Below are 18,903 nucleotides of genomic sequence, written 5' to 3' on the forward strand. Positions count from 1 at the left end.
TAAACTTGCAGAAATAAACTTGAGACTTTGGTTTAGAAATTGGGTGCATTTGCGCCTCTCGTTAGCAAGGGGGTGCTAATGTGGCGCAAATGCCTTTGCGACCCGGCGTGGCGCTGACATCAACTCCCACCATATTGAGCGATGTGTGTATGCAGCACACAAATCACTGACTCCACACGGTCTGGTGTTAATCTAACTGTTGTGACCTTCGTCCTTTATTGAACAGCCTCAGAGTGACTCTCAGGTGTGGTGGTCAGCCTTTTATACTGCCTGTTGCAGGTACTTTCAGGTTTCCCACCACAGCACCCTCTGTGGTGTACCATTGTGCTCATTATACATTTAAGGTACCAGGACGATACACACACCAATATATAACAGGCGGGAGTTGGGCAGCGCCTGGAGATCGTGGCATCATGACCATGTGAATCGCCCCTTTTGCACCCTGGACCCGAAATTCACGTTCGGCCCCTGCAGCAGCACCGGGCGAAAATACAAGCAACTTCAGGAGGTGTGGATCAGGCAGCTGGTCATTACCGAGGCGGCGATTAAAGGTGAGGTGGCCGAAGTAAGTTTTAAAAAAAAAAACTTTGATGCTGTTTTTTTTCACGTTTTCTTGCCCGTGATCATTCAGCCCAGCACTCTACTTAAGTGCCGGGCTGATCGCGTGGGTTCGCCGCTCCCTTTGTGGTCCAGGTAGGTCTGTTTTTATTTACAGAGCCTGCAGTGATGGCCCTTCCCTTTAAGCAAGGGAAGGGCCCTTTGTATGCGGTAGTGTCGCATGTCACAGTATGCAGCGTTGCTGAGGTTTTCGCCCCGCCCGCATCCTTTAGCACTCCAAGAAGGAGTGTCCACTTTCTTCCCTGAGTGCTAAAGTGAACTTTTTGAGAGCAGGGAATCATTAGCGCCCGGCACTAAGTTTCCCAACTTTCTAAAGTTACCGCCCCCAAACGGGATGATAATGAATTTCTTCCCCTAAGCGTCTTAAAAGTCGGGCCTAGCTTTATCTCCAGCTGCTTCTCTTACTCTCTTAGTTAAAGTCTTCGTGCTGGATTTTCCGTTTTGCCGTTTTCGGGGTGAAAACGGAGGCGGGGCGGGAAAGTTACCGCCCAGGGAACGTCTGCGCTCTCGGGAGAATTTTTTGCCATCTGGGCCCTGCGGCAGGGGCGCAGCGCGAAGGGAGGTGTTGTACAACTTTTGCGGTGCAAAAATGGGAACCTCGCCAACTAAAGTGGGGGACCGGGAGCGCTGAGAGAGAGGCCTTTTGTGGGGGGGGCGGGGGGAAAACCAAAAAAAAAAAAATCACACATTCTAAAAACATTGCCCATATCACCACAACACAAATCGCTATAAAAAAATTAAAGAATACACACTCGGTGTTACCTTTTCTGCACTTTATCTACCTCACCACTGTCGGCATGGCTGTACCGCAGTTTTACCTGGCAGTTATCGCGGGGCGCGCTTTGCGGTGTATGGGTCGGGTGTGAGTCAAAACTCAGCCGGTGTCACAATGAGAGGCATTGCACACCTGGCGCGGCTCTTCCCGGTGATGCTTCTAAGCGGCGCCACCAAACTTGACCAGAGGATCGCGACCAGACGCAGAAGACCTTGCCGCTCCGGGGCAAGACCCAAGCGCAAAGAACCTGAAAATCCAGCCCTTAATTCATACTGTTGTGTATCTGTAAAGCATGCACTCCCATGTTCCGCCCCAAAGGATCCCAGCATCCCTTGGGAGCACTGTGTATATAAGCCGGCACCTAAGGCCTGTTCCTCACTCTGGAGTGTCTTAATAAAGACTGAGGTCACTGTTACGTTAACCTCCCTGTGTGCAGTCTCATCTGTGTTACGAACACAACAATTGGCGACAAGTACACGAATCCACGCAAAAATGCAGCAAACTGTGGGCATCCTGGAGAAGTTCTCAGAGGGTGAGGACTGGGAAGCCTATGTCGAATGACTGGGAAGCCTATGTCAAAGACCAGTACTTTGTAGCCAACAAGCTGGACGGAGAAGGAAGCACTGCAAAAAGGAGGACGGTCCTCCTCATGGTCTGCGGGGCACCGACCTACAGTCTCATGAAGAATCTTCTGGCTCCGGTGAAACCCACAGATAAGTCTTATGAGGAGTTGTGTGCACTGGTTCGGGAGCATCTTAACCCGAGGGAGAGTGTGCTGATGGCGAGGTATCGGTTCTACACGTGCCAGCGATCTGAAGGTCAGGAAATGGCGAGCTACGTCGCTGAGCTAAGACGACTTGCAGGACAATGTGAGTTTGATGGCTACCTGGAGCAAATGCTCAGAGACTTTTTTGTACTGTGCATTGACCACGAGACCATCCTACGAAAACCTTTGACTGGAGAGACACCAACCCTCAGTAAGGCCATTGAGATAGCACAGGCGTTTATGTCCACCAGTGATAACACCAAACAAATCTCTCAACACACAAATGCTAGCAATGTTCATAAATTAACTGGAACTGTGTTTGCGAGCTGAAATGTACAGGGCAGAAACCACGAGTCTGCAACTGCCAGCAGGCCTCGGGTGACCCAGATGACTCGGAGTCTGCAACAAAGGATGAATGCAAGGTCATTCACACCTTGTTGGCATTGTGGAGGCTTCCATTCAGCCTATTCATGCCGCTTTGTTTGCAAGAGCTGTGGAACAATGGGGCACCTCCAACGAGCTAGCAGACGAGCTGCAAGCTCTGCAAAACCTGCTAACCACCACATGGCACAGGAAGATCGATCCATGGTGGACCAAAGCAATTTCAAGCCTCAGAGGAGGCAAATACTGAAGTACACTGGGTGCACACATTTTCGACGAAATGTCCACCTATAATGCGAAATGTAAAATTGAATGGCTTATCCGTAGCCATGGAACTGGACACTGGCGCTCGCCAATCCATCATGAGTAAAAAGATGTTTGAGAGACTGTGGTGCAACAAGGCACTCAGACCGCCCCTGAGCCCCATCCACACGAAACTGAGAACGTACACCAAAGAGCTTATCACTGTCCTGGGCAGCGCCATGGTCAAGGTCACCTATGAGGGCACAGTGCACGAACTGCCACTCTGGATTGTCCTGGGCGATGGCCCCACACTGCTTGGAAGGAGCTGGCTGGGCAAAATCTGCTGGAACTGGGATGACATCCAAGCGCTATCACATGTCGATGAGGCCTCATGTACCCAGGTTCTTAACAAATTTCTTTCCCTTTTTGAGCCAGGCATTGGAAACTTTTCCGGAGCGAAGGTGCGGATCCACTTGGTCCCAGAGGCACGACCCATTCACCACAAGGTGCGAGCGGTACCTCACATGATGAGGGAGAGAGTGGAAATCGAGCTGGACAGGCTGCAACGTGAGGGCATCATCTCCACAGTGGAATTCAGCGAGTGGGCCAACCCGATTGTTCCAGTACTCAAAAGTGATAGCACGATTTGCGGCGATTATAAAGTAACTATTAATCGTTTCTCGCTACAGGACCAATACCCGCCACCTAAGGCAGACAACCTATTTGCGACGCTGGCAGGAGGCAAGACGTTCACCAAGCTCGACCTGACTTCGGCCTACATGACGCAGGAGCTGGAGGAGTCTTCGAAGGGGCTCACCTGCATCAACACGCACAAGGGACTGTTCATCTACAACAGATGCCCGTTTGGAATTCGGTCAGCTGCAGCGATCTTCCAGAGAAACATGGAGAGCCTACTCAAGTCGGTACCATGCACGGTGGTTTTTCAGGACAACATATTAGTCACGGGTTGGGACACCGTCGAGCACCTACAAAACCTGGAGGAGGTCCTGCAGCGACTGATTTGCGTAGGGCTGCGGCTGAAGAGGTCGAAATGCATCTTCATGGCAACAGCAGTGGAGTTTTTGGGGAGAAAGATTGCGGCGGATGGCATTTGGCCCACAGACGCCAAGACAGAGACTATCAGGAACGCGCCCAGGCCACAGAATGTCACGGAGCTGTGGTCGTTCCTGGGACACCTCAACTATTTTGGTAACTTCCTACCGGGGTTAAGCACCATCTTAGAGCCCCTACATGTGTTATTGCATAAAGGTGAGAACTGGGTATAGGAAAAAAAACAAGTAATTGCTTTTGAGAAAGCCAGAACATTTTATGCTCCAACAAGCTGCTTCTTTTGTAACCCGTGTAAAAGACTCGTGCTAGCATGTGCTGCGTCGTCGTACGGAGTCGGGTGTGTTTTACAACAAGCTAATGTTGCGGGAAAGTTGCAACCTGTCGCCTATACTTCCAGGAGCTTGTCTAAGGCCGAGAGGGCCTACAGCATGATTGAGAAAGAGGCATTAGCGTGTGTGTTCGGGGTAAAGAAAATGCATCAGTACCTGTTTGGCCTCAAATTTGAGCTGGAAACCGATCACAAGCCCCTCATATCCCTGTTCGCTGAAAACAAGGGGATAAATACTAATGCCTCAGCCCGCATACAACGGTGGGCACTCACACTATCAGCATATAACTGTACCATCCGCTACAGGCCAGGCACCGAGAACTGTGCGGATGCTCTCAGTCGGCTACCATTGCCCACTACGGGGGTGGAAATGGCGTAGCCTGCAAACTTGTTGATGGTGGCACAGCCCGCAGACTTGTTGATGGTCATGGAAGCGTTTGAAAATGATAAATCACCTGTCACGACCCGCCAGATTAGGACTTGGACCAACCAAGATCCTCTGCTGTCCCTAGTAAAAAAAACTGTGTACTGCATGGGAGCTGGGCCAGCATTCCCGTTGAAATGCAAGAGCTAATCAAGCCGTTCCATCGGCGAAAGGGCGAGCTGTCCATTCAGGCAGACTGCCTGTTGTGGGGTAACTGCGTAGTGCTACCCAAAAAGGGCAGGGAGACGTTCATCTCGGATCTCCACAGCACACACCCGGGTATAGTAATGATGAAAGCGATAACCAGATCCCACGCACCCAGAGAGGCATCACTAAGTTTGTGGTCCTGGTCCTCCAGACCATGGTCGAGGATGCATGTCGACTATGCGGGCCCGTTGCTCGGTAAAATGTTCCTGGTGGTGGTGGATGCTTTTTCAAAATGGATTGAATGTGAAATAATGTCAGGAAGCACCGCCACCGCCACCATTGAAAGCCTGAGGGCCATGTTTGCCACCCACGGCCTGCCGGACATACTGGTCAGTGACAACGGGCCATGTTTCACAGTGCCAAATTTAAAGAATTCATGACCCGCAATGGGATCAAACATGTCACCTCGGCCCCGTTTAAACCAACCTCCAATGGGCAGGCAGTGCAAACAATCAAACCGAGCCTCAAACGAGTCACAGAAGGCTCATTCCAAAGCCGCCTGTCCCGAGTACTGCTCAGCTACTGCATGAGACCCCACTCGCTCACAGGGGTGCCCCCAGCTGAGCTACTCATGAAAAGGACACTTAAAACCAGACTCTCACTGGTTCACCCCAACCTGCGTGATCAGGTGGAGAACAGGCGGCAGCAATAAAATGTAAATGATGATCGCGCCACTGTGTCACGGGAAATTGATCTGAATGACCCTGTGTATGTGCTAAACTATGGACATGGTCCCAAGTGGATCGCGGGCACGGTGATAGCTAAAGAAGGTAGTAGGGTGTTTATAGTCAAACTAGACAATGGACAAATTTGCAGAAAGCACCTGGACCAAACGAGGCTGCGGTTCACAGACTGCCCTGAACAACCCACAGCAGACACCACCTTTTTCGAGCCCACAACACACACCCAAAGGATCAACGACACCAGCCCGGATCAGGAAATCGAACCCATCACGCCCAACAGCCCGGCAAAGCCAGGCTCACCCAGCAGCCCCGCAGGGCCAACAACACGCCGGCACAGCCAACACACCAGAACAAACATTTGTACGAAGCGGTCCACCAGGGAAAGAAAGGCTCCCGACCGCCTCACCTTGTAAATAGTTTTCACTTTGACTTTGCGGGGGAGTGATGTTGTGTATCTGTAAAGCATGCACTCCCATGTTCCGCCACCAGAGAGCACATCCCCTGAAGTCCCAAGGGATCCTAGTATCCCTTGGGGTCACTATATAAGCCGGGTGCTAAGGCCTGTTATTCACTCTGGAGTGTCTTAATAAAGACTGAGGTCACTGTTACTTTAACCTCCCTGTGTGCACTCTCATCTGTGTTAGGAACACAACACATATGATTATCTATAGTTGTATTAATTTGTTTATCTAGTTATGTTAGAGAGAATGAACCACTAATACTCACCCACCAATCCTACTTGCAGTTATGTGATGTCATTCTTTGTTTTTACTGCTCTTTTGGAATTTGGCAGCCCCACACTCTTTATCCTGTGCCACTACCTCTGCTGCCAATTCTTTTCAGGTCCGTTGTCTTCGGGCCCTGCATTCTTTATCTTGTGCTGCTGCCTCTGCTGCCAATTTCTTCTCCTGGATGATAGAAATCTGAATAAAAACAGAAATGTCGAGGAGAACAAAGAAAGAGAGTTCATGGTGATCATAATCACATTGGATGTTTTTGTGACTTTGGCTAAATCCAGTTCTGTTCTGTGTGATGACTGTAAGCCAGACTGAAGAGATTCCAAGCCAGACTGAAGAGATTCCAGGCAATTTTGGGAGAGATGGGCACAAAGCTGGGATGCAAAAACAGGCTTAGCAAGAATTTTCCCCAGTACAGATGTTAAACTAACCGGCCTATAGTTACCTGCCTTTTGTCTGCCCCCTTTTTTTAAACAGAGGCGTTACATTAGCTGCTTTCCAATCCGTTGGTACCTCCCCAGAGTCCAGAGAATTTTGGTAGATTATAACGAATGCATCTGCTATAACTTCTGCCATCTCTTTTAATACCCTGGGATGCATTTCGTCAGGACCAGGGGACTTGTCTACCTTGAGTCCCATTAGCCTGTCCAGCACTACCTCCCTAGTGATAGTGATTGTCTCAAGGTCCTCCCTTCCCACATTCCCGTGACGGTTTGTGGATCCAGGACCTACTCCCTGATGAAGGACCTTCTAGCGCCAGAGAAGCCGGCGGACAAGACTTTTGAAGAGCTCAGTAAGTTGATCAGGGAACACTTTAAACTGGTGAGCAGCACGCACATGGCGAGACACCGGTTTTACATGCACCGGTGGCGAGAAGGGCAAAGCGTTCCAGACTTCGTGGCAGACCTCCGGTGACTGGCGAGCCTATGTAAATTCCCAGATGCGTGCAGAGCGGAGATGCTGCGAGACTTTTTTTTTATTGAGGGCATCGGACACGCTGGGTTTTCAAAGACTTGACCCTGGAAACGGCGGCTTTGATAGCCCAGACATTTATCTCAGGGGAGAAAAAGACCAGAATGATGTTTGACAAAAATCTTGGTTTAAATGTAGCAAATGGACAGGAAGTCAACATTGTTAACGCGTCACACAGTTCTCCAGGCAGACAGGGGCAATCTGACATGCCCGAGCATGTAGTCGAACCCAAAGGAGGAATTCAACAGAGCCAATGGCTAGCTGAACGGCAATTCATGCCATCGCAAGGGACAATACAGCCAGTAATGGGGCCATCAACACCTGTCAATGGTGCGTTTAAGGACAGTTACAGAGACAGTCAAAGACGATCGACTGGTAATGAAGCTTTTGTTTCCAACAACGGCTCATGTTGGAGGTGTGGAGGCAAAAACACAGCCAGAGCTTGCAAGTATCAGCAATATACCTGTAGAAACTGCAACGTCAGCGGTCAATTGGCGCGTATGTGCAGGAAGCCTGCAGCCAGGTTGATGTACGAGGAGGACGGGCCCGATGTAAGCCCTACGAGGTCAAATGGACACTGGTGGAAATCGCATGAAGCTGAAGTTCAGCGAGTTCATACACCAGGACGCCACCGATAATGATGAAAGTGCTCCTCAATGGCATCGCAGTATCAATGGAGCTAGACACGGGGGCCAGCCAGTCCCTGATGAGTATCAAACAGTTCGACAAGTTGTGGGCATCCAAGGCCAGGAGGCCAAAATTATTGACACACAGCTACGGACATATACAAAGGAGATCATTCTGGTGCTAGGCAGTGCCACGGTAGTCGTGACCCACAAAGATTCGGAGAACAGGTTGCCACTCTGGATTGTCCCGGGGGATGGTCCTGCACTGCTGGGGAGGAGTTGGCTTGCTGTCATGAACTGGAAATGGGGCGATGTCAATGCAATTTCTTCTGTGGAGCGAACATCATGCTCACAGGTCCTGGACAAATTTAACTCACTATTTCAACCTGGCATTGGCACTTTCATGGGGACCAAGGTAGTGATTCACATAAACCCGGACGCCAGGCCAGTACACCACAAGGCCAGAGCGGTGCTGTACGTGATGCGGGAAAAGATAGAAGGCGAATTGGACCGCCTGTTGAGGGAAGGCATCATCTCGCCAGTCGAATTCAGTGACTGGGCGAGCCCGATTTTGCCGGTGCTCAAGGCGGATGGATCGGTCAGGATATGTGGTGATTACAAGGCCACCATCAATCGGGTATCACTCCAAGACCAGTACCTGCTATCGAGAGCGGAGGACCTCTTTGCGACGCTATCCGGTGGCAAACTTTTTTCAAAATTGGATCTGACCTCCGCTTACATGACCCAGGAGCTGGCGAATGAGTCGAACAAGCTGACCACCATCATGACACACAAGGGGTTGTTTGAGTACAACAGATGTCCGTTTGGGATTCGCTCGGCCGCCGCGATCTTTCAACGAAACATGGAAAGTCTCCAAGTCGATTCCAAATTTTTCAAGACAACATCTTCATCACGGGTTGCGATACTGAAGAACACCTCCACAACCTGGAGGAGGTGCTACGCAGACTGGACTGGGTAGGTCTGCGACTGAAAAGGGCAAAGTGTATCTTCCTAATTCCAGAGGTAGAATTCCTGGGGATGAGGGTAGCAGCAGACGGGATCAGACCTACTGCGTCCAAAAGTGAAGCAATTCCCGGAGCACCCAGACCCCGTAACATGACGGAGCTGCATTTGTTCCTGGGGCTCCTGAACTATTTTGGTAACTTTCTTCCCAAATTGAGCACGCTGTTCGAGCCGCTACACGTGCTCCTACACAAAGGCCGCGAATGGGTCTGGGGGGACAGCCAGGAAAGGGCTTTTGATACAGCACGCAATTTGTTATGCTCCAACAATCTGTTAACGCTATATGACCCGTGTAAGAAACTTGTTTTAACGTGCAATGCATCGTCCTATGGGGTTGGGTGTGTTGCAGCATGTTAATGCCGGTAGCTTATGCCTCCAGAAGTCTGTCCCAGGCAGAAAAGGGCTACGGGATGGTAGAAAAAGAAGCGCTAGCATGTGTATATGCAGTTTAAAAAAAAATGCACCAGTACCTGTTTGGCAGGAAATTTGAGCTGGAGACAGATTACAAACCCCTAACGTCTCTTTTGGCCGACAACAAAGCCATAAATGCAAATGCGCGGCCCGCATACAGAGGTGGGCACTCACGTTAGCCGCCTATGACTATACAATTCGGCACAGAGCGGGCACTGAAAACTGCGCCGATGCACTCAGCAGGCTGCCACTAGCCACCACCGAGGGGGCAACCGAGCATGCTGCTGAGATGGTCATGGCTGTTGAAGCTTTAGAAAGCGAAGGCTCACCCGTGACAGCCCGTCAGATTAAAGTCTGGAAAATAGAGATCCGCTATTGTCTTTAGTCAAGAAATGTGTCCTGAATGGGGACTGGGCAGCCACGTACGGGGCATGCCCTGAGGAATTTAAACCATTTCACAGCACAAGGATGAACTCTCGATTCAGGCCGATTGCCTACTATGGGGAAACTGAGTATCATGCCCCAGATGGGCAGAGAGGCGTTCATCCGAGAACTCCACAATGAGCACCCGGGCATTGTCATGAAGGCAATTGCCAGGTCACCCGTTTGGTGGCCAGGGATAGATGCAGACCTGGAATTTTGTGTTCGCAGGTGCAACACTTGTGCCCAGCTGGGCAATGCGCCCAGGGAAGCCCCCCTTAGCCCCTGGTCCTGGCCCGCCAAGCCATGGTCACGCATCCATGTGGACTACAGGTCCTTTCATGGGAAAAATGTTTTTGGTTGTCGTAGACGCCTACTCCAAATGGATCGAGGGTGACATTCTCAATTCAAGCACATCCTCTGCCACGGTAGAAAGTCTACGGGCAATGTTCGCCACCCATGGTCTACAACAATGGCCCGTGCTTTACAAGCATTGAATTCCAGGACTTCATGGCAGGAAATGGTATCAACCATGTCAGAACGGCACTGTTCAAGCCGGCCTCAAATGGCCAGGTGGAACGAGCAGTGCAGATAATCAAACAGGGGATGCTCAGAATCCAAGGGGGTTCCCTACAAAGCCGCTTATCACGCCTCCTGTTGGCCAATAGAATCCGACCACACTTGCTCACAGGGGTTCCACCTGCAGAGCTGCTAATGAAAAGGACGCTCAAATCCAGGTTATCCCTTATACAACCCACCATGAAATAAATTGTTGAGAGCAGGCGCCGGTCACAATTTGACTACCATGACAGGAATGCGAGGGCACAATGTACTGATGTCAATGACCCTGTCTTTGTCCTCAACTACGCTGCCAAAGAGGGGAATTGGGTTTTGGTAGTTAAACTTGCCAATGGACAAATCTGCCGCAAACACATGGATCTAACAAAAAGGAGGTTCAGCAACCCCAGAGAAGAAGCAGAGGAAGAACACGATGTAGAGTTCACTCCACCACAGGTGACCGAACACCGGAACCAAGTGGAGGAGAGCCCAGTCATGGGCAGTCCGGACTGGCCTGAGGCACCACAAACAGCAGACACTCAGGCTAGCGCCCAACAACCAGAGCCCCAACTCAGGCGCTCTACAAGGGAGCATAAACCATCAGAGAGACTTAACCTGTGATCCCAATAAGACTTTGGCGGGGAGGTGATGTCATTGTAATCCATGTATAAACTGACCTAAGTTGTATACCGTGAAAACACTGACCACTAGGTGGTGAACTTGTAGGAGACACTCCTAACCTGGACTTTCAGGTATAAAAGGGGAAGCTCCACCCACCTTCATCACTTCAGTGCTGGCTAATAAAGGTTACTGGTCACAGAGTGACCTTCTCTCTCGTATGGGCCTCGTATGCATTTGCACTGTATAGTAAGGACACAGGTGGGGAGGGGATCAGGGACCAGGAGAGGGGTCTCATGGAAGATATGAGCTTGGAGAAGGCAGGTTGGAGATAGGTGAGAAACTGCAGAAACAGTGTTGCTGAGCTAGAGTGGCTGGGAAGACTGGGAAAAGTAAGGGATTGGGTGTTTGGGGTTGGGGTGGGAGGAAAGGGAGGATGCAGTGGAGGCCAATGCATAGATTGTCTCTGTCTTTCAGGTAAAGAAAATCCATGAACTGATCGCATTTGGTGTTTTGAAGTGAGGGTGAGGGAAATGGGTTATAGTAGGTGGTCATTCATGGAAAAGAAAGTCACTTGGGGTCGTCCTTGCCTTCCAGATGATCCTGGAGTATCTGACTGTTTTAGCAAAGCACGATTATACTTAATGTGGTCAAACCAGATGTGCCGATTGATGAAATAATCTGTTCAATCCAAATAAAATAATTTTGACATTTTTCTACTTCTATTTATTTAAAATCCAATGTAACTTCAGTGGAAACTCCATGTAAATGGCAGTTATGCTGTTTTTCCAGTGATGTTGTAAGAAGTGAGTGGGAGAATGACCTGTGGAGAGTATTTTAAAAGCTATATAATTAGATTAAGTAACTAACTGAATAAATGTGTAAAAAATGTTGCTCAGCTTGTTTGTCTCTTTCCCCACCTGTTTACAATCTGCATTTATTTTTTAAATATTGACTGAGGAATTATTAAGAAATTTATGATGAGAGAAAACACACAGGTTGAAATGGGAAAACACATTTTCATATCTGCAATTTTCCATGCAGTGTTTTTCTTAATCTCAGCCAGCCTAAGGTTAGGTGCTCTCCTGTGAAAAGAGAGAAAAGTTCATATTGTTAATCAAACCAGGATGCTTTCAGGCAGTTACAGGGACCTTGGAGTATATCACCTGCCCAACCACTGAGGTTCAAAAGCATTGTAGCATGGGGGTGGAGATAGATCTTAAAAAATGAGTAAATTAACTCTGAAGAAAGTGGAAACAAATCATGCTAACGTAGAATTTGAAGCAAAAGTTACAAAATACTTCTTGACAATATCAGGTCTGAATATATCTGAATTGGTTCCTTTTCAATATTGCTGTGGTTTTAAAAAATATTGGAATCCTTCTGCCACCATAATAATATTCTATGTAATGCACATGTCCAAACCTTTTAATACTTATAAATCTATATTTTAATTGTTTTCAAAATTATATTTTCACAAGAAACTAAAACTACAGATACTGTTGGGAACAGTGGTTACGTTACTGGACTAGTAACCCAGAGATGCAAGTTCAAATCTCACCATGGCAACTCGGGAATTTCAATTCAGTTAATTAAATAAATCTGGACTAAAAAAAGCTCGTATCAGTAATGTTAACCATGAAACTATCAGATTGTCTTAAAAACCCATTTGGTTCACTAATCTCCTTTAGGGAAGGAAATCTGCTGTCCTTACCTGGTCTGGCCTATAGGTGACTTCAGATCCACAGCAATGTGCTTGACAATGTGGTCCTCTGAAATGACCTCACAAGCCTCTCAGTTGTAACAAACCACTACGAAAAACAATAATATGAATAAAATGGGATGGACCACCCAGCATCGACCTTGGCACTGGCTACAGCACACCCTGCCCAGTCGACCCTGCAAAGTTCTCCTTACCAACATCTGGGAACTTGTGCCAAAATTGGGAGAGCTGTCCCACAGACTAGTCAACAGCCTGACATAGTCATATTCACAGAATCATACCTTTTCGCCAATGTCCCAAACTTTTCCATCACCATCCCTGGGTATGTCCTGTCCCATGGGCAGGCCACACCTACCAGAGGTGGCAGCACAGTGGTATACAGTTGGGAGGGAGTGGCCCTGGGAGTCCTCAACATTGACTTAACCTCATGGCTTTAGGTCAAGCATGGGCAAGGAAACCTCCTACTGATTACCACCTACCACGCCCCCACCCCACCACCCCACCCCACCCCACCCTACCCCACCCCCCCCCCCCAACCCCCCAGCTGATGAATCAGTACTCCTTCATGTTCAGCACCACTTTGAAGAAGCACTGAGAGTAGTAAGGGCACAGAATGTACTCCGAGTGGGGGACTTCAATGACCATGAACAAGAATGGCTTGGTAGCACCACAGCTGGCTGAGTCCTGAATGACATAGCTGCCAGTCTGGGCCTGTGACAGATGGGGAGAGAACCAAAACGAGGGAAAAACCTACTTGACCTCGTCCTCACCAATCTACCTGTCGCAGATGCATCTGCCCATGATAGCATTGGTAGCAGTGACCACCGCACAGACATTGTGGAAACAAAGTCCCGTCTTCACACTGAGAATGCCCTCCATTATGTTATATGGCACTACCACCATGCTAAATGGGATAGATTCAGAACAGATCTAGCAGCTCAAAACTGGGCATCCATGAGACATTGTGGGCCATCAGTCGCAGCAGAATTGTATTCCACCACAATCTGTAACCTCATAGCCCGGCTTATCCCTCACTCTACCATTTTCATCAAGCCAGAGGACCAATCCTGGTTCAATAAGGAGAAGAGCATTCCAGGAGCAACACCAGGCGTACCTAAAAATAAGGTGCCAACCTAGGGAAGCTGCAACACAGGAATACATGCATGCTTAACAGCGAAAGCAGCATGCTATAGACAGAGCAAAGCAATCTCTCAATTAACTGATCAGATCAAAGCTCTGCAGCCCTGCCATATCCAGTCGTGAATGGTGGTGGACCGTTAAACAACTAACGGGAGGAGGAGGCTCCATGAATATCCCGATGCTCAATGATGGTGGAGCCCAGCATGTAAGTGCAAAAGACAAGGCTGAATCATTTGCAACCATCTTCAGCCAGAAGTGCTATCAAGCGGCACTTAATCACCAATAATCTGCACACCGATGCCCAGTTTGGGTTATGCAAGGACCACTCAGCTCCAGACCTCATTACAGCCTTGGTCCAAACATGGACAGAAGAGCTGAATTCCAGGGGTGTGGTGAGTGTGACTGCCCTTGACATAAAAGCAGCATTTGACCAAGCTTGGCATCAATGAGCCCTAGTAAACCTGAAGTCAGTGGTAATCGGGAGGGACACTTTCCACTGGTTGGAGTCATACCTAACGCAAAAGAAGATGGTTGTGGTGGTTGGGGGTCAGTCATTTCAGCCCCAGGACATCGCTGCAGTGTCCTAGGCCCAACCATCTTCAGCTGCTTCATCACTGACCTTCCCTCCATCATATGGTCAGAAGTGGGGATGTTTGCTGATGACTGCACAATGTTCAGTGCCATTCACAACTCCTCAGATAATGGAGCAGTCCACGCCCACATGCAGCAAGAACTGGATGACATTTAGGCTTGGGCTGATAAGTGGCAATAACATTTGTGCCACATAGTGCTAGGCAATGACTATCTACAACAAGCGAGAGTCTACCCACCGCTCCTTCACATTCAGTGACATTACCATCACTGAATCCCCCCCCACCATCAACATACTGGGGGTCACCATTGACCAGAAACTCAACTGGACCAGCCATAGTAATAATGTGGCAACAAGAGCAGGTCAGAGGCTGGGTATTCTGAGGCGAATATTTCATCTCCTGACTCCCCAAAGCTATTCCACCATCTACAAGGCACAAGTTAGGAGTGCGATGGAATACTCTCCAATTGCCTGAATGAGTGCAGCTCCAACAACACAAGAAGCTCGACACCATCCAGCCCGCTTGATTGGCACTCCATCCACCACCTTAAACAGTCACTCCCTCCACCATCAGTGCAACGTGGCTGCAGTGTGTACCATCTACAAAATGCACTGCAGCAACTTGCCAAGGCTTCTTCGGCAACACCACCCAAACCCACGATTTCTGCCACCTAGAAGGACAAGGGCAGCAGGCCCATGGGAACACCATCACCTGCAAGTTCCCCTCCAAGTTACACACCATCCTGACTTGGAAGTATATCACCATTCCTACATCGTCGCTGGGTCAAAATCCTGGAACTCCCTCTCTAACTCCCCTGTGGGAGTACCTTCACCACACGGACTGCAGTGGTCCAAGAAACATAGAAACATAGAAAATAGGCGCAGGAGTAGGTCATTCGGCTGATCATTCCTTCAGTACCCCTTTCCTGCTTTATCTCCATAACCCTTGATCTCCTTAACCGTAAGGGTCATATCTAACTCCCTCTTGAGTATATCCAATGAACTGGCATCAACAACTCTCTGCGGCAGGGAATTCCACAGGTTAACAACTCTCTGAGTGAAGAAGTTTCTCCTCATCTCAGTCCTAAATGGCCTACCCCTTATCCTAAGACTATGTCCCCTGGTTCTGGACTTCCCCAACCTCGGGAACATTCTTCCCGCATCTATCCTGTCCAGTCCCGTCAGAATCTTATATGTTTCTATGAGATCCCCTCTCATCCTTCTAAACTCCAGTGAATAAAGGCCCAGTTGATCTAGCCTCTCCTCATATAACAGCCCAGCCATCCCTGGAATCAATCTGGTGAACCTTCGCTGCACTCCCTCAATAGCAAAAACGTCCTTCCTCAGACTAGGAGACCAAAACTGAACACAATGTTCCAGGTGAGGCCTCACCAAGGCCCTGTACAGCTGCATTAAGACCTCCGTGCTTCTATATTCAAATCCCCTAGCTATGAAGGCCAACATACCATTTGCCTTCTTCACCGCCTGCTGCACTTGCGTGCCCACTTTCAGTGACTGATGGACCATGACACCCAGGTCTCGTAGCACCTCCCCTTTTCCTAGTCTGCCGCCATTCATATAATATTCTGCCTTCGTTTTTTTTCCCCCAAAATGGATAACCTCACATTTATCCACAATACTGCATCTGCCATGTATTTTCCCACTCACCTAACCTGTCCAAGTCACCCTGCAGCCTCTTAGCATCCTCCTCACAGCTCACACCACCACCCAGTTTAGTGTCATCTGCAAACTTGGAGATATTATACTCTATTCCTTCATCTAAATCGTTAATATACATTGTAAAGAGCTGGGGTCCCAGCACTGAGCCCTGCGGCACTCCACTAGTCACTGCCTGCCATTCTGAAAAGGACCCGTTTATCCCGACTGTCTGCTTCCTGTCTGCCAACCAGTTCCCTATCCATGTCAGTATATTACCCCCAATACCATGTGCTTTGATTTTGCACATCTATCTCTTGTGTGGGACCTTGTCAAAAGCCTTTTGAAAGTCCAAATACACCACATCCATTGGTTCTCCCTTGTCCACACTGCTAGTTACATCCTCAAAAAATTCCAGAAGATTCGTCAAGCATGATTTCCCTTTCATAAATCCATGCTGACTTGGTCCAATCCTGTCACTGCTTTCCAAATGCGCTGTTATTTCATCCTTAATGATTGATTCCAACATTTTCCCCACTACTGATGTCAGGCTAACCGGTCTATAATTACCTATTTTCTCTCTCCCTCCTTTTTTAAAAAGTGGTGTTACATTAGCTACCCTCCAGTCCATAGGAACTGATCCAGAGTCGATAGACTGTTGGAAAATGTTCACCTCCTTCTCAAGGGCAATTAGAGATGGGCAATAAATGCTGGCCTTGCCATCGACGCCAACATCTCATGAACGAATAAAGAAAAAAAAATCCTCGCTATAGTTTAGGAGGGGTAGCAGGAAAGTCATGTCTAGCTACGATCCCTCCTGCAACTAAATTTTGCAATCACTGATGCGTCCGAACAATACTCCACAGGCAGCTAGGTTCATATGTTTTGCAAGCAGTCTAAGTCAATACATACTTAATAATGCACATAATGGATGCTTTCACTATAGATGTGAAAGCTTGCGCAATCCACTCCACACTTGTGCATAAAAATGGATTTCCTAATAGAAATAGAGGATCATAGAAACATAGAAATCTACAGCGCAGAAAAAGACCATTTCGGCCCATCGTGTCCATGTCGGCCGACAAAGGGCCACATGGCCCTCGGTCAGCAGCCCTGAAGGTTACATATAAACCTATGAACAATGGCAGAAAGGTAAGAAGCATCCGGCCCAACCAGTCCGCCCCACACAACTGCGACATCCCTTGCACCGCAACATTCTGCACTCCACTCCAACGATGCAATCTCCTGGGACTGGCAAAAAAAGATAAAAACTCAGGCCAATTGAGGGGAAAAAAATCTGGGAAAATTTCTCTCCGACCCATCCAGGCGATCGAAATTAGTCCAGGAGATCACCTGGCCGTATTCAATTTCCTGCAGTACTTACCATCATATCTGCACCAGCCAACAAGAGGTTATCCAGTCTAATCTCACATAGCAGCTCTCGGTCCGTAACCCTGTAGGTTACGGCACTTCAAGTGCCCATCCAAGCACCTTTCAAATGTGGTGAGGGTTTCTGCATCCACCACTCTTCCAGGCAGTGAGTTCCAGATCCCCACAACCCTCTGCATAAAGAAGCCCCCCTTCAAATCTCCTCTAAACCTTCCACCAACCACCTTAAAATTATGCCCCTCACAATAGACCCCATCACCAATGGAAATAGGCCCTTACTATCCACTATGTCCAGGCCCCTCAATATTTTGTACACCTCAATGAGGTTTCCTCTCAACCTCCTCTGTTCCAATGAGAACAAACCCAGCCTATCCAATCTGTCCTCATAACTAAGATTCTCCATTCCAGGCAGCATCCTAGTAAATCTCCTCTGCACCCTCTCTAGTGCAATCACGTCCTTCCTATAATGGAGCGACCAGAACTGCACACAGTACTCCAGCTGTGGCCTAACCAGAGTATTATACAATTTAAGCATAACTTCCCTGCTCTTGTATTCTGTGCCTCGGCCAATAAAGGCAAGCTTCCCGTATGATTTCTTAACCAACTTATCCACCTGGCCTGCTACTTTCAGGGATCTGTAGACAAGCACTCCAAGGTCCCTTTGTTCATCTACACTTCTAAGTGACCTATTGTTTAATGTGTATACCCTTTCCTTATTAGCCCTTCCCAATTGCATTACCTCACACTTCACCGAATTAAATTTCATTTGCCACTGCTCTGCCTATCTGACCAGCAGATTGATATCCTCCTGCAGCCCATGACTTTCCTCTTCATCAACCACACAGCCAATTTTAGTGTCATCTGCAAACTTCTTAATCATACTCCCTATATTCAAATCTAGATCATTGATCTATACCACAAAAAGCAAGGGACCCAGTACTGAGCCCTGCGGAACCTCATTGGAAACATTCTCCCAGTCACAAAAACATCCATCAACCATTACCCTTTGCTTCCTACCTCTAAGCCAATTTTGGATCCAACTTGCCACTTTGCCCTGGATCCCATGGGCTTTAACCTTCATGACCAGTCTACCATGTGGGACCTTATCAAAGGCTTTGCTACAGTCCATATGCACTACATCGTACGTACTACCCTCATCGACCTTCCTGGTTACCTCCTCAAAAATTCAATTAGGTTAGTCAAACACGATCTTCCCTTAACAAATCCGTGTTGACTGTCCCTAATTAATACTTGCCTTTCTAAATGTAGATATATCCAGTCTTTCAGGATTTTTTCCAATAATTGTCCCATCACTGAGGTTAGGCTGACAGGCCTGTAATTAATTGGCCTATCCCTTTTGTTATTTATGTAATCATTACCAATGTGTAAGACTTGCCACCAGGGGGCGCACCTGTGGGAGACCCAAGGGTCACCTGCACACCCTGGGCAAGCAGGTATAAAAGGCAGACTACCATGCTGCCTCCTCACTCTGGAGTTATAATAAAGAGACCAAGGTCACAACAGTTTGAGCTTAAGATATAC

At 48.4% G+C, this 18,903-nt stretch overlaps 1 long non-coding RNA gene across 1 annotated transcript in view; it reads right to left on the reverse strand.

The window, feature by feature from the left end:
• The window catches only part of LOC139275766 (uncharacterized), a 73,539-nt gene that overhangs the window by 19,664 nt on the left and 34,972 nt on the right, over positions 1–18,903 (reverse strand). The window contains exon 2 of the long non-coding RNA XR_011595754.1: positions 6,223–6,419. This is a non-coding gene — a long non-coding RNA (uncharacterized lncRNA). The remainder of the gene's footprint in view (positions 1–6,222; positions 6,420–18,903) is intronic.

Source organism: Pristiophorus japonicus, chromosome 11, assembly GCF_044704955.1.
Source record: "Pristiophorus japonicus isolate sPriJap1 chromosome 11, sPriJap1.hap1, whole genome shotgun sequence".
NCBI classification, from domain to species: Eukaryota; Metazoa; Chordata; class Chondrichthyes; family Pristiophoridae; genus Pristiophorus; species Pristiophorus japonicus.